The sequence below is a fragment of the Schistocerca piceifrons genome, chromosome 5 (assembly GCF_021461385.2).
Source record: "Schistocerca piceifrons isolate TAMUIC-IGC-003096 chromosome 5, iqSchPice1.1, whole genome shotgun sequence".
NCBI classification, from domain to species: domain Eukaryota; kingdom Metazoa; phylum Arthropoda; class Insecta; order Orthoptera; family Acrididae; genus Schistocerca; species Schistocerca piceifrons.
Window position 1 is genome coordinate 533,269,578 of NC_060142.1, and position 9,995 is coordinate 533,279,572.

Sequence of the window (9,995 nt, forward strand, 5' to 3'; positions counted from 1 at the left end):
AGTATGCATAAAATTAAACTATTATTCTCTACAAGTAACCCGAAGTTCATTTCTACAGCGGAACGTCCGGATAATCCGGCAATTCAGAAAAAAAAATTAGAGTGACATGGACTAAATGCCATAAACATACATGTTGAAATGCACAGTCGTTTTAAACGTACTCACTGCCCCACTGACAAACAGAAATTATGCGAAATGCAAGCAGCTGTCAAAAGGCCAATGAGAAATTCTTTTAACGAATTTGAAATCAATATTTTATCTGTTGATTCTAAAAATCACAATACCTCCTCTTGCTGACAGTACGGGTAATATAACGGATGATGATAAACAAAAGGCCGAAATTCTAAATCTAGCTTTCAAAAACTCGTTTACGTAGGGGACTGTATATGTAGATGTAGAGTTTTTTCCCCCTGCGTTGTTGCTTCTGTATGTTCACAATGTCTTCCAAATGAGCTCCAACTTCGTCAGATAGGCCACCATCATTATCGCAATTGTCTGCAGATGAACAAAAGGCAATAATTTCATAAGGAATCATGATTCTGAACAAGTGACTCCAATTTCTTCCAGTTATTCTTCCAATCGGACTCCGAGGCCAGCAACAATTGTTTTCAATATTTCTCCTTTAGCGCTGCTATGCAGTGCCTCTAACTTATCTCCATAAATACTACGACCTTCTTTCTCTTCAATGTCATTTTACACTCGCAAGATATGGCGCGACATGGTACTGTAAAACTCAGTGATAAATTCTTAAATAACGCTGTGACAGGAGTCACGTATGACGTTTGGATGAATTTGAATTTAAGGACTGTCGTTGTTAATTGTTGGTATTACTTGTAGAGTATCGAACACTGTACACTTTCTGTAAATCGTGATGTACACTAATGGCCATTAAAACTGCTACACCACGAAGATGACGCGCTACAGACGCGAAATTTAACCGACAGGAAGAAGATGCTGTGATATGCAAATGATTAGCTTTTCAGAGCATTCACATAAGGTTGGCGCCGGTGGCGACACCTACAACGGGCTGACATGAGGAAAGTTTCCAACCGATTTGTCATTTACAAACAGCAGTTGACCGGCGTTGCCTGGTGAAACGTTGTTGTGATGTCTCGTGGAAGTAGGAGAAATACGTACCATCACGTTTCCGACTTTGATAAAGGTCGGAGTGTAGCCTATCGCGATTGCGGTTTATCGTATCGCGACATTGCTGCTCACGTTGGTCGAGATCCAATTACTGTTGGCATAATATGGAATCGGTGGGTTCAGGAGGGTAATATGGAACGCCGTGCTGGAGCCCAACGGCCTCGTATCACTAGCAATCGAGATGACAGGCATCTTATCCGCATGGCTGTAACGGATCGTGCAGCCACGTCTCGATCCCTCAGTCAACAGATGGGGACGTTTGCAAGACAACAACCATCTGCACGAACAGTTCGAGGACGTTTGCAGCAGCATGGACTATCAGCTCGGAGACCATGGTTGCGGTTACCGTTAACGCTGCATCACAGACAAGAGCGACTGCAATGGTGTACTCAACGACGAACCTGGGTGCACAAATGCCAAAACGTCTTTTTTTCGGATGAATCCAGGTTCTGTTTACAGCATCATGAGGGTCGCATCCGTGTTTGGCGACATCGCGGTGAACGCACATTGGAAGCGTGTTTTCGTCATCGCCACACTCGCCTATCACCCGGCGTGATGGTATGGGGTGCCATTAGTTACACGTCTCGGTCACCTCTCGCTCGCACTCACGGCACTTTGAATAGTGGACATTACATTTCAGGTGTGTTACGACCCGTGGCTCTACCCTTCATTCGATCCCTGCGAAACCCTACATTTCAGCAGTATAATGCACGACCGCATGTTGCAGGTCCTTTACGGGCCTTTCTGGATACATAAAATGTTAGACTGCTGCCCTGGCCAGCACATTCTCCAGATCTCTCACCAATTGAAAACCTCTGGTCAATGGTGGCCGAGTAACTGGCTCGTCACAATACGCCAGTCATTACTCTTGATGAACTGTGGTATCGTGTTGAAGCTGCATGGGCAGCTGTACCTGTACACGCCATCCAAGCTCTGTTTGACTCAATGCCCAGGCGTATCAAGACCGTTACTACTGCCAGAGGTGATCGTTCCGGGTACTGATGTCTCAGGATCTATGCACCCAAACTGTGTTAAAATGTAATCTCATGTCAGTTCTAGTTTAATATATTTGTCCAATGAATACCCGTTTATCAACTGCATTTCTTCTTGACGTAGCAATTTTAATGGCCAGTAGTGTACTTCAGATCAGGATTGAAGAGGGCCGGCTAAACGAGGTTCCATCGTAGACCTGAAAGTCAATTTCTATAGCTAGTCACTTCTTACGTCTTTCATCGAACTGCCTTTATCCATAACTTACGAGGCACTGCGAAGTCAAAGTGGAGCTGGTTGGTATTAGGAAAGGACGCAGATAGGGTTGTGGCATAATAACGCTGCCGGTCCCCATCGAAGCTGTGATCGAAACCGTGCCAAGGAATTTCTTGATAAAACAAGATGTAGGCGCGCAGTATCTGTCGCGGCTACGTGTGCCAATGTTTACGCGCTGGCTGCACCAGGCCTTGGGAGCAAGTATTCCATCCGTTCTGTCTCCTGCCCTTTCTTTCGTTCCCTCGTCCTCCACCTTCTCTTTCCTTCAGTTTATCCTCCGCCGCGCCGGAGAAGGACTGCGCCCGGGGTGAAAGTAAAATTAATGGAGTTGTATGTAAATGGGAGAAGAGTTACTCCCCGAGCTGTAGAAACAAATCACCGTTGGCAACGCCGGCGTGGTCGGGGCGGCACCGCCGGAGGAAACTGGAAATTGAATTTTGTAACTTGAAGAAGGGCAAAAAGATTGCTCTCCAATTGAGAGGATTTTAAAACTCTGCACTTCGATTTTACACCGAGGGAATTTGTCAACATAAAAAGGCAGCCTACTTACATGGGGAAATAAGATACCGCCCCCGCGTTTTTGTTCTTTCCTCCCTCTCTCCGTCTCTCTGCTCTTTGTACTGCTCCTCGTCGTCTCCATAGTGGCCTATATCTGGAAATTGGAAGATTCAGGTTTTTGATTCCGTGTTTGAGGGATTCCTGGCGGAGAACGTCAGTATTTTTCGGTGTCGTCCGAGGCAGGAAGTCAGACTGGAAATTTATTTCCTCGGTCTATAGGCCAGCTTTCGATTTGGTTTCAGGAGCGAGCCAGCAGGAGATGTGGCACAAAGTCAGCCATGAAAACAGATGTGTCACTGAGATGTTTACACGTCGTCTGTTAGGCTCTTGTGACGAGTTCGCTGTTGTGCGAAGTGCGTGTTAGTATTTAAAATCTGCGCGACGAGCGATCGATTCGATGAAAGATTTCACTTTCTTTCAAGTTTTCATCTATTTGTGAGTGAGATCGTCAAAATTGAGAACGATGAGCTCTATGCTTCCACGTGTGAGGCATACTAGGGATAGACAGAAACTTTTAATCACCAAATGTTCAAATGTGTGTGAAATCGTAAGGGACTGAACTGCTAAGCTCATCAGTCCCTAAGCTTACACACTACTTAACCTAAATTATCGTAAGGACAAACACACACACCCGTGCCCGAGGGAGGACTCGAACCTCCGCCGGGACCAGCCGAAAAGTCCATGACTGCAGCGCCTTAGACCGCTTGGCTAATCCCGCACGGCTTTTAATTACCTCCTGGACAAAATAAAACATTTGTATTTTTGTTTGAATGTAAAATTTTCTGAGTTCATAGACCGCGTGATATTCCTCTTCGATTTCCTCTACACGATCTATGAAAGAAATAGAAGAATGTAACATTACTGGCTCTGATAGCCATTGATTCACTCTCAAGTCTCAGTACGTTATAGAGAAAGTAGATGTAAGAAAAATAGTGAGATGCAGACATACTTCCATTTATTAATATTTCTTTAAAAAAAATTCAGATATATTGGCTACTTCAGCAGCGGTCCTTAGTAGTAAGCTGCCATACACAGTATCCAAATTCATTTCTTAAACAGTTTTCTGTAACAACTTTACTATAAGGTAATTCGGGCTGACGTTTCGAGTTTGGAGGTTGTGAGTGAGCGCGGGTATCGGTACAGAGCAGCTATACGGGAGTTTGTGACACTTGCACAGAGCGACACTTGTACGGAGACGGTAAGTTCTGACATTTGTACGGAGCCCAGGACACTGTAGGTAATGAACAGGGCGCTCCAGAAGTAGGACACACAGACATGTCCGCCGATACCTGCGACCTATTCTAAGGCCAAAGCTCATCTCCTGCACAACGTTCCTTGTCCCAGCACTAGTTTGAAGTGTGCCTTGCTTTCTCCCAGAGTTCAGTACTGCAGCTGGCCTCTGACTGCCAAGTAGTGTTACATGTTTTAGAGGTGAGATAATGGAGTTCACTGAGGCCACCAAAAGGGAAGCCTTGACTGATTTACAAGTGGCTCTGAGCACTATGGGACTTAACATCTTAGGTCATCAGTCCCCTAGAACTTAGAACTACTTAAACCTAACTAACCTAAGGACATTACACACATCCATGGCCGAGGCATGATTCGAACTTGCGACCGTAGCAGTCCCACGGTTCCGGACTACAGCGCCTAGAACCGCACGGCCACCGCGGCCGGCTACTGATTTACAACGGGAGTTAATATACCATGGACTACACAAACAAACAAACAAGAACTGACTTCCTGGCTTTGTGTAAACTTTAAAAAGAGTAAATAAATGCAAAGGAAGACCATCCACAAAAAATAATTCAGTGTTAGTGGAAGTTAGCCATGTTTTTATTCCAGCAGAAGCAGCAAATAAAGTGCGAAAACATTTTGTCAACGCAAAGAAGCGGGCAAAAGAAAAGGAAGCTACAGATTCATCAGTTTTCGTTGAAGAATTACGACAGCTTTTCAGTTAAGGCCATGACTTAGTAACATCGTTACCATCACACAGAAGTACGAAACATTCTGTGCATCGCATTAGCAGAAAATATATGGGAACTACGCAAGATTCCACCCGTTCTGGAGGATTATGCTTCCAAGAAAATAATTTACTCATGAATGATGGTAGGGATTTGTTATTTGCAGTTGAAAGCAGAATACTGGTGTTTGCCAGTGAAAAGAGTAACGCGTGTTTATCAAACTGCGAATCATTCTTCGTGAATGCAACGTTGAAGAGTTCGAGCAAGCAGTTTAGAGAATTTGAGATTTTCACTCTGTAGCGGAGTGTGCGCTGTTATGAAACCTCCTGGCAGATTAAAACTGTGTGCCGGATCGAGACTCGAACTCGGGACCTTTGCCTTTCGCGGGCAAGTGCTCTACCAACTGAGCTACCCAAGCCCGACTCACGCCCCGTCCTCACAGCTTTACTTCTGCCAGTATCTCGTCTCCTACCTTCCAAACTTTACAGAAGCTCTCCTGCGAACCCTGCAGAACTAGCACTCCTGAAAGAAAGGATATTGCGGAGACATGGCTTAGCCACAGCCTGGAGGATGTTTCCAGAATGAGATTTTCACTCTGCAGCGGAGTGTGTGCTGATATGAAACTTCCTGGCAGATTGAAACTGTGAGCCGGACCGAGATTCTAACTCGGGACCTTTGCCTTTCGTGGGCAAGTGCTCTACCATCTGAGCTACCCAAGCACTACTCACGGCCCGTCCTCACAGCTTTACTTCTGCCAGTACCTCGTCTCCTACCTTCCAAACTTTACAGAAGCTCTCCTGCGAAACTTGCAGAACTAGCACTCCTGAAAGAAAGGACATTGCGGAGACACAGCTTAGACATAGCCTGGAGGATGTTTCCAGATTGAGATTTTCACTCTGCAGCAGAGTGTGCGCTGATATGAAACTTCATCATGATGTTTCCAGAATGAGATTTTCACTCTGCAGCGGAGTGTGCGCTGATATGAAACTTCATCATGAAGTTTAATATCAGCGCACACTCCGCTGCAGAGTGAAAATCCCGTTCTGGAAACATTCCCCAGGCTGTGTCTAATCCATGTCTCCGCAATATCCTTTCTTTCAGAAGTGCTAGTTCTGCAAGGTTTGCAGGAGAGCTTCTGTGAAGTTTGGAAATTAGGAGACAAGGTACTGGCGGAAGTGAAGCTGCGAGGACAGGGCGTGAGTCGTGCTTGGGTAGCTCAGATTGTAGAGCACGTGCCCGCGAAAGGCAAAGGCCTCGAATTCGATTCTCGGTCCGGCACACAGTTTTAATCTGCCAGGAAGTTTCAGTTTAGACAGTTGTTTATACTCCACGCAGACCTTCACCATTTCAGTTGTTTATGTTTTGATGCCAAATACGCTCACTGGCTGACTGCAACTTAAGAACTTGTCTTCGAGTTAGCATTGCTCGAAAAGTGGTGCCACACGCTGATACTTTAGTGAATAGCAAAATAAGTAATATTCATTGACATTCTGCGTTTTTAACATTTGAACAAAATGGTAACGAAATGTAAGTTTGTCTATTTAAATTTCGTTCTAAAAAGGCAGTCATCATAAGACTGCAAGAGTCGTAGTAAATACCACATCTCTTACTTAGCTATCCCCGTTCTGTGCAAATTCAAGATATTAAATGAGGTCGAATTGCATTGTCACTTCTCATTATGCTGAATTTCACTGTCAGTTCGCATTAATATAACCGTCTTAAAAGCAAATTTACCACGACACGCGTTAATGAGCCACCCTGAAGTGAAACATGGTTGCTCACTGCTGTGGAGTGAGCGCCAGACAGCTCGCGCGGACAGCTGTGCGGAACTGCTAGCCCTCTTAAGAGTGCCTGTACCTGTGAAAAGCCCTTTATCCCGGCGAGAGCCAGTCTCCTTACAGGTATCACTCCCTGAAAATGTCACTACGCGCGAGAGTTCCAACCCCGCTATACGATACCGGTTGCAGGTGGGAGGACGCACGTTTAACGTCTTAGCTGCGCGCCATCTACGCAGTTACACTATGTGATCAAAAGTATCCGGACACCTAGCTGAAAATGACGTATAAGTTCGTGGCGTCCTCCATCGCTAATTCTGGAATTCAATATGGTGTTAGCCCACCCTTAGCCTCGATGTCAGCTTCCACTCTCGCAAGCATACGTTCAATCAGGTGCTGGAAGGTTTCTTGTGGAATGGCAGTCCATTCTTCACGGAATGCTGCTCTGAGGAGAGGTATCGATGTCAGTCGGTGAGGCCTGGCACGAAGTCAACGTTATAAAACATCCCAAAGGTATTCTATAGGATACAGGTCAGGACTCTGTGCAGGCCGGTCCATTACAGGGATGTTATTGTCGCGTAACCACTCCGCCACAGGCCGTGCATTATGAACAGGGGCTCGATCGTTTTGAAAGATACAATAGCCATCCCCGAACTGCTCTTCAACAGTGGGAAGGAAGAAGGTGCTTAAAACATAATGGAGGCTTGTGCTGTGATAGTGCCACACAAAACAACAAGCGGTGCAAGCCCCCTCCATGAAAAACACGACCACATCATAACACCACTGCCTCTGAATTTTACACACGCTGGCAGATGACGTTTACCGGGAATTCGCCGTACCCACCCCCAGCCATCGGATCGTCACATTGCGTACCGTGATTCGTCAGTTCACACAACGTTTTTCCACTGTTAAATCGTCCAATTTTTACGCTCCTTACACCAAGCGAGGCGTCGTTTGGCAGTTACCGGCGTGATGTGTGGCTTATGAGCAGCCGCTCAGCCATTAAATCCAAGTTTCCTCACCTCCCGCCTAACTGTCATAGTACTTGGAGTGGATCATAATGCAGTTTGGAATTCCTGTATGATCGTCTGGATAGATGTTTGCCTATTACACATTACGACCCTCTTCAACTGTCGGCAGTCACTATCAATCAACAGACGAGGTCGGTCTGTACGCTTTTGTACTGTACGTGTCACTTCATGTTTCGACTTCACTATCACTTCAGAAATAGTGGACCTAGGTATGTCTAGGGCAACGGCCTTGCCGCATTGGATACACAGGTTCCCATGAGATCACCGAAGTTAAGCGATGTCGGGCGTGGTCGGACCTTGGATGGGTGACCATCCAGGCCACCATGCGCTGTTGCCATTTTTCGCGGATCACTCAGCGTTTTGATGCCAATTGAGGAGGTACTTGAACGAATAGTAGTGGTTTCTGTCAAGAATACCATCTTACGGCCGGGAGAGCGGTGTGCTGACCCGACACCCCTCCTAGCCGCATTCTCCACCGAGGATGACACGGCGATCGGATGGTCCTGGTAGGCCACTCGTGGCCTGAAGACGGGGGGATGTTTAGACGTGTGGAAATCTCACGTACAGACGTAGGAGATAAGTGACACCCTATCACCTGACCACGTTCGAAGTCTGTGAGTTCTGCTCTCTCACAATGTCTTATGACTACTGAGGTCGCTGATATGGAGTACCTGGAAGTAGGTGGCAGCACAATGCACCTAATATGAAAAACGTATGTTTTTGCTGGTGTCCGGATACTTTCGTTCACATAGTGTATCTTGATGACTCACTTCTTCGTGAGCAGTGCGGAGTGGAGTGTAAATAGGAAGTTTATTTTCATATTTGATAGTAAATTATGTTAAGTACACTCTAAGAAAGAAAAAAAAAATACGATCCACCACAGAGGAGTTACGCAAATTGAGCACAAACTGATGTTCACATATGTATCGTCGGAAAAAGGGGGAGTGTAAACGTAGGCGACCGATGGATGAAGTGTGACGCTGCAGCTTATTTTCGACGTACGTGCAAAATGGTTCAAATGGCTCTGAGCACTATGGGACTCAACTTCTGAGGTATTTACTATTATTTTTTCCTTTTCTCAGAACTATATTATAAAGTTATTCTTTCTCATTCAATGAACAAAACGCTAGAAGCTCTTTGAGCAATCGCTTCGTATGTAAATCTGCCTCCAGTGGCATTAAAGCAATATTACAAATTAATCAAACTCTTGAGCCAGACTGAAATACTTCTCAATTAAAGACATAGTGAAACAATTCCCTGACAATTACAAAAGAAATCAATGACAAAATTCAATACTTAATCTATTCGCCTAACAATGGTTTCCCTTAAGAATTCAACTCCTATCATTATCAAAATTACCGTCTGCTGCTACGCACATGCAAAAACCCTTTTCTTTAAATTAATAAGCACGCTGCAAATTATAAAAAATATCAACTAAATACCAAATCCTGTGTCGCTGCTGGCGGACATGGCTGTACGGCAGCTCGGCGACTACCCCTCGCCCAAAACACGTGCGCACCAGAGCAGGCGAGCTTCTACACAGACTTCCAAACTGCCACAAACTTAATCCGTGCGCTGCGAAGCGCGACAACAATATCTTAGATTCCCGAGCTTGTGTATGCGCGCTGCAGCCGACCTTTAAATCCTAAGAGAGTATTGCCAACTCTCACTAGAACTGTGTTATGCGCACGATTGTGGTCGAATGTTTGATTATCCTCCTCACTACTCACGTGCTATATGACTTCTTTTTTTCTACCTCAGGATGTTAACTGAACTTCTTGTGCCTTACTGTAGCATATACTTTACACCATGTGATTCCTGCGCATCACTTGTTTCCATTTCTGTAGGCATTCAGTAGGTCTCAGGATCTGACTGAGGAAGCTTGTTATCACAGTGTTAGCATGGTTTCCAGAAATAAAGGTAATTTCTAAATTTCTGCTTGTTTCTAGTAATTTTGAACTAGAACGTGTGTAGAATAAGGTGTAATGCCCCAACATACCCTATGCTTTTTTTTCGATTTAGCGCTGGGTCTACATTCGCAACGACCTATACTTTCGCATTTGCAAGACAGAATACAAACGGAGAAGAGAGCGAAACATTTAGAATGAGGAAATGTCCCATGGTGCCAAAGCGAGTGCCATCAACAACAGCAAGGCTGTTCCATGTCGTGCATGTGCCTGAGATGATGAGCAAAACCGAGAAAAGTCCTTCAGATGTTAGTTACCTGCATGTGAGGGTTTCACTTTTGTGAGATGCAC

At 45.2% G+C, this 9,995-nt stretch overlaps 1 pseudogene; it reads left to right on the forward strand.

Annotated features, from left to right (window-relative positions):
• Positions 1-7,956: 7,956 nt before the first annotated feature.
• On the forward strand, positions 7,957-8,074 carry LOC124799784 (annotated as a pseudogene).
• The last annotated feature ends 1,921 nt before the right edge of the window (positions 8,075-9,995 follow it).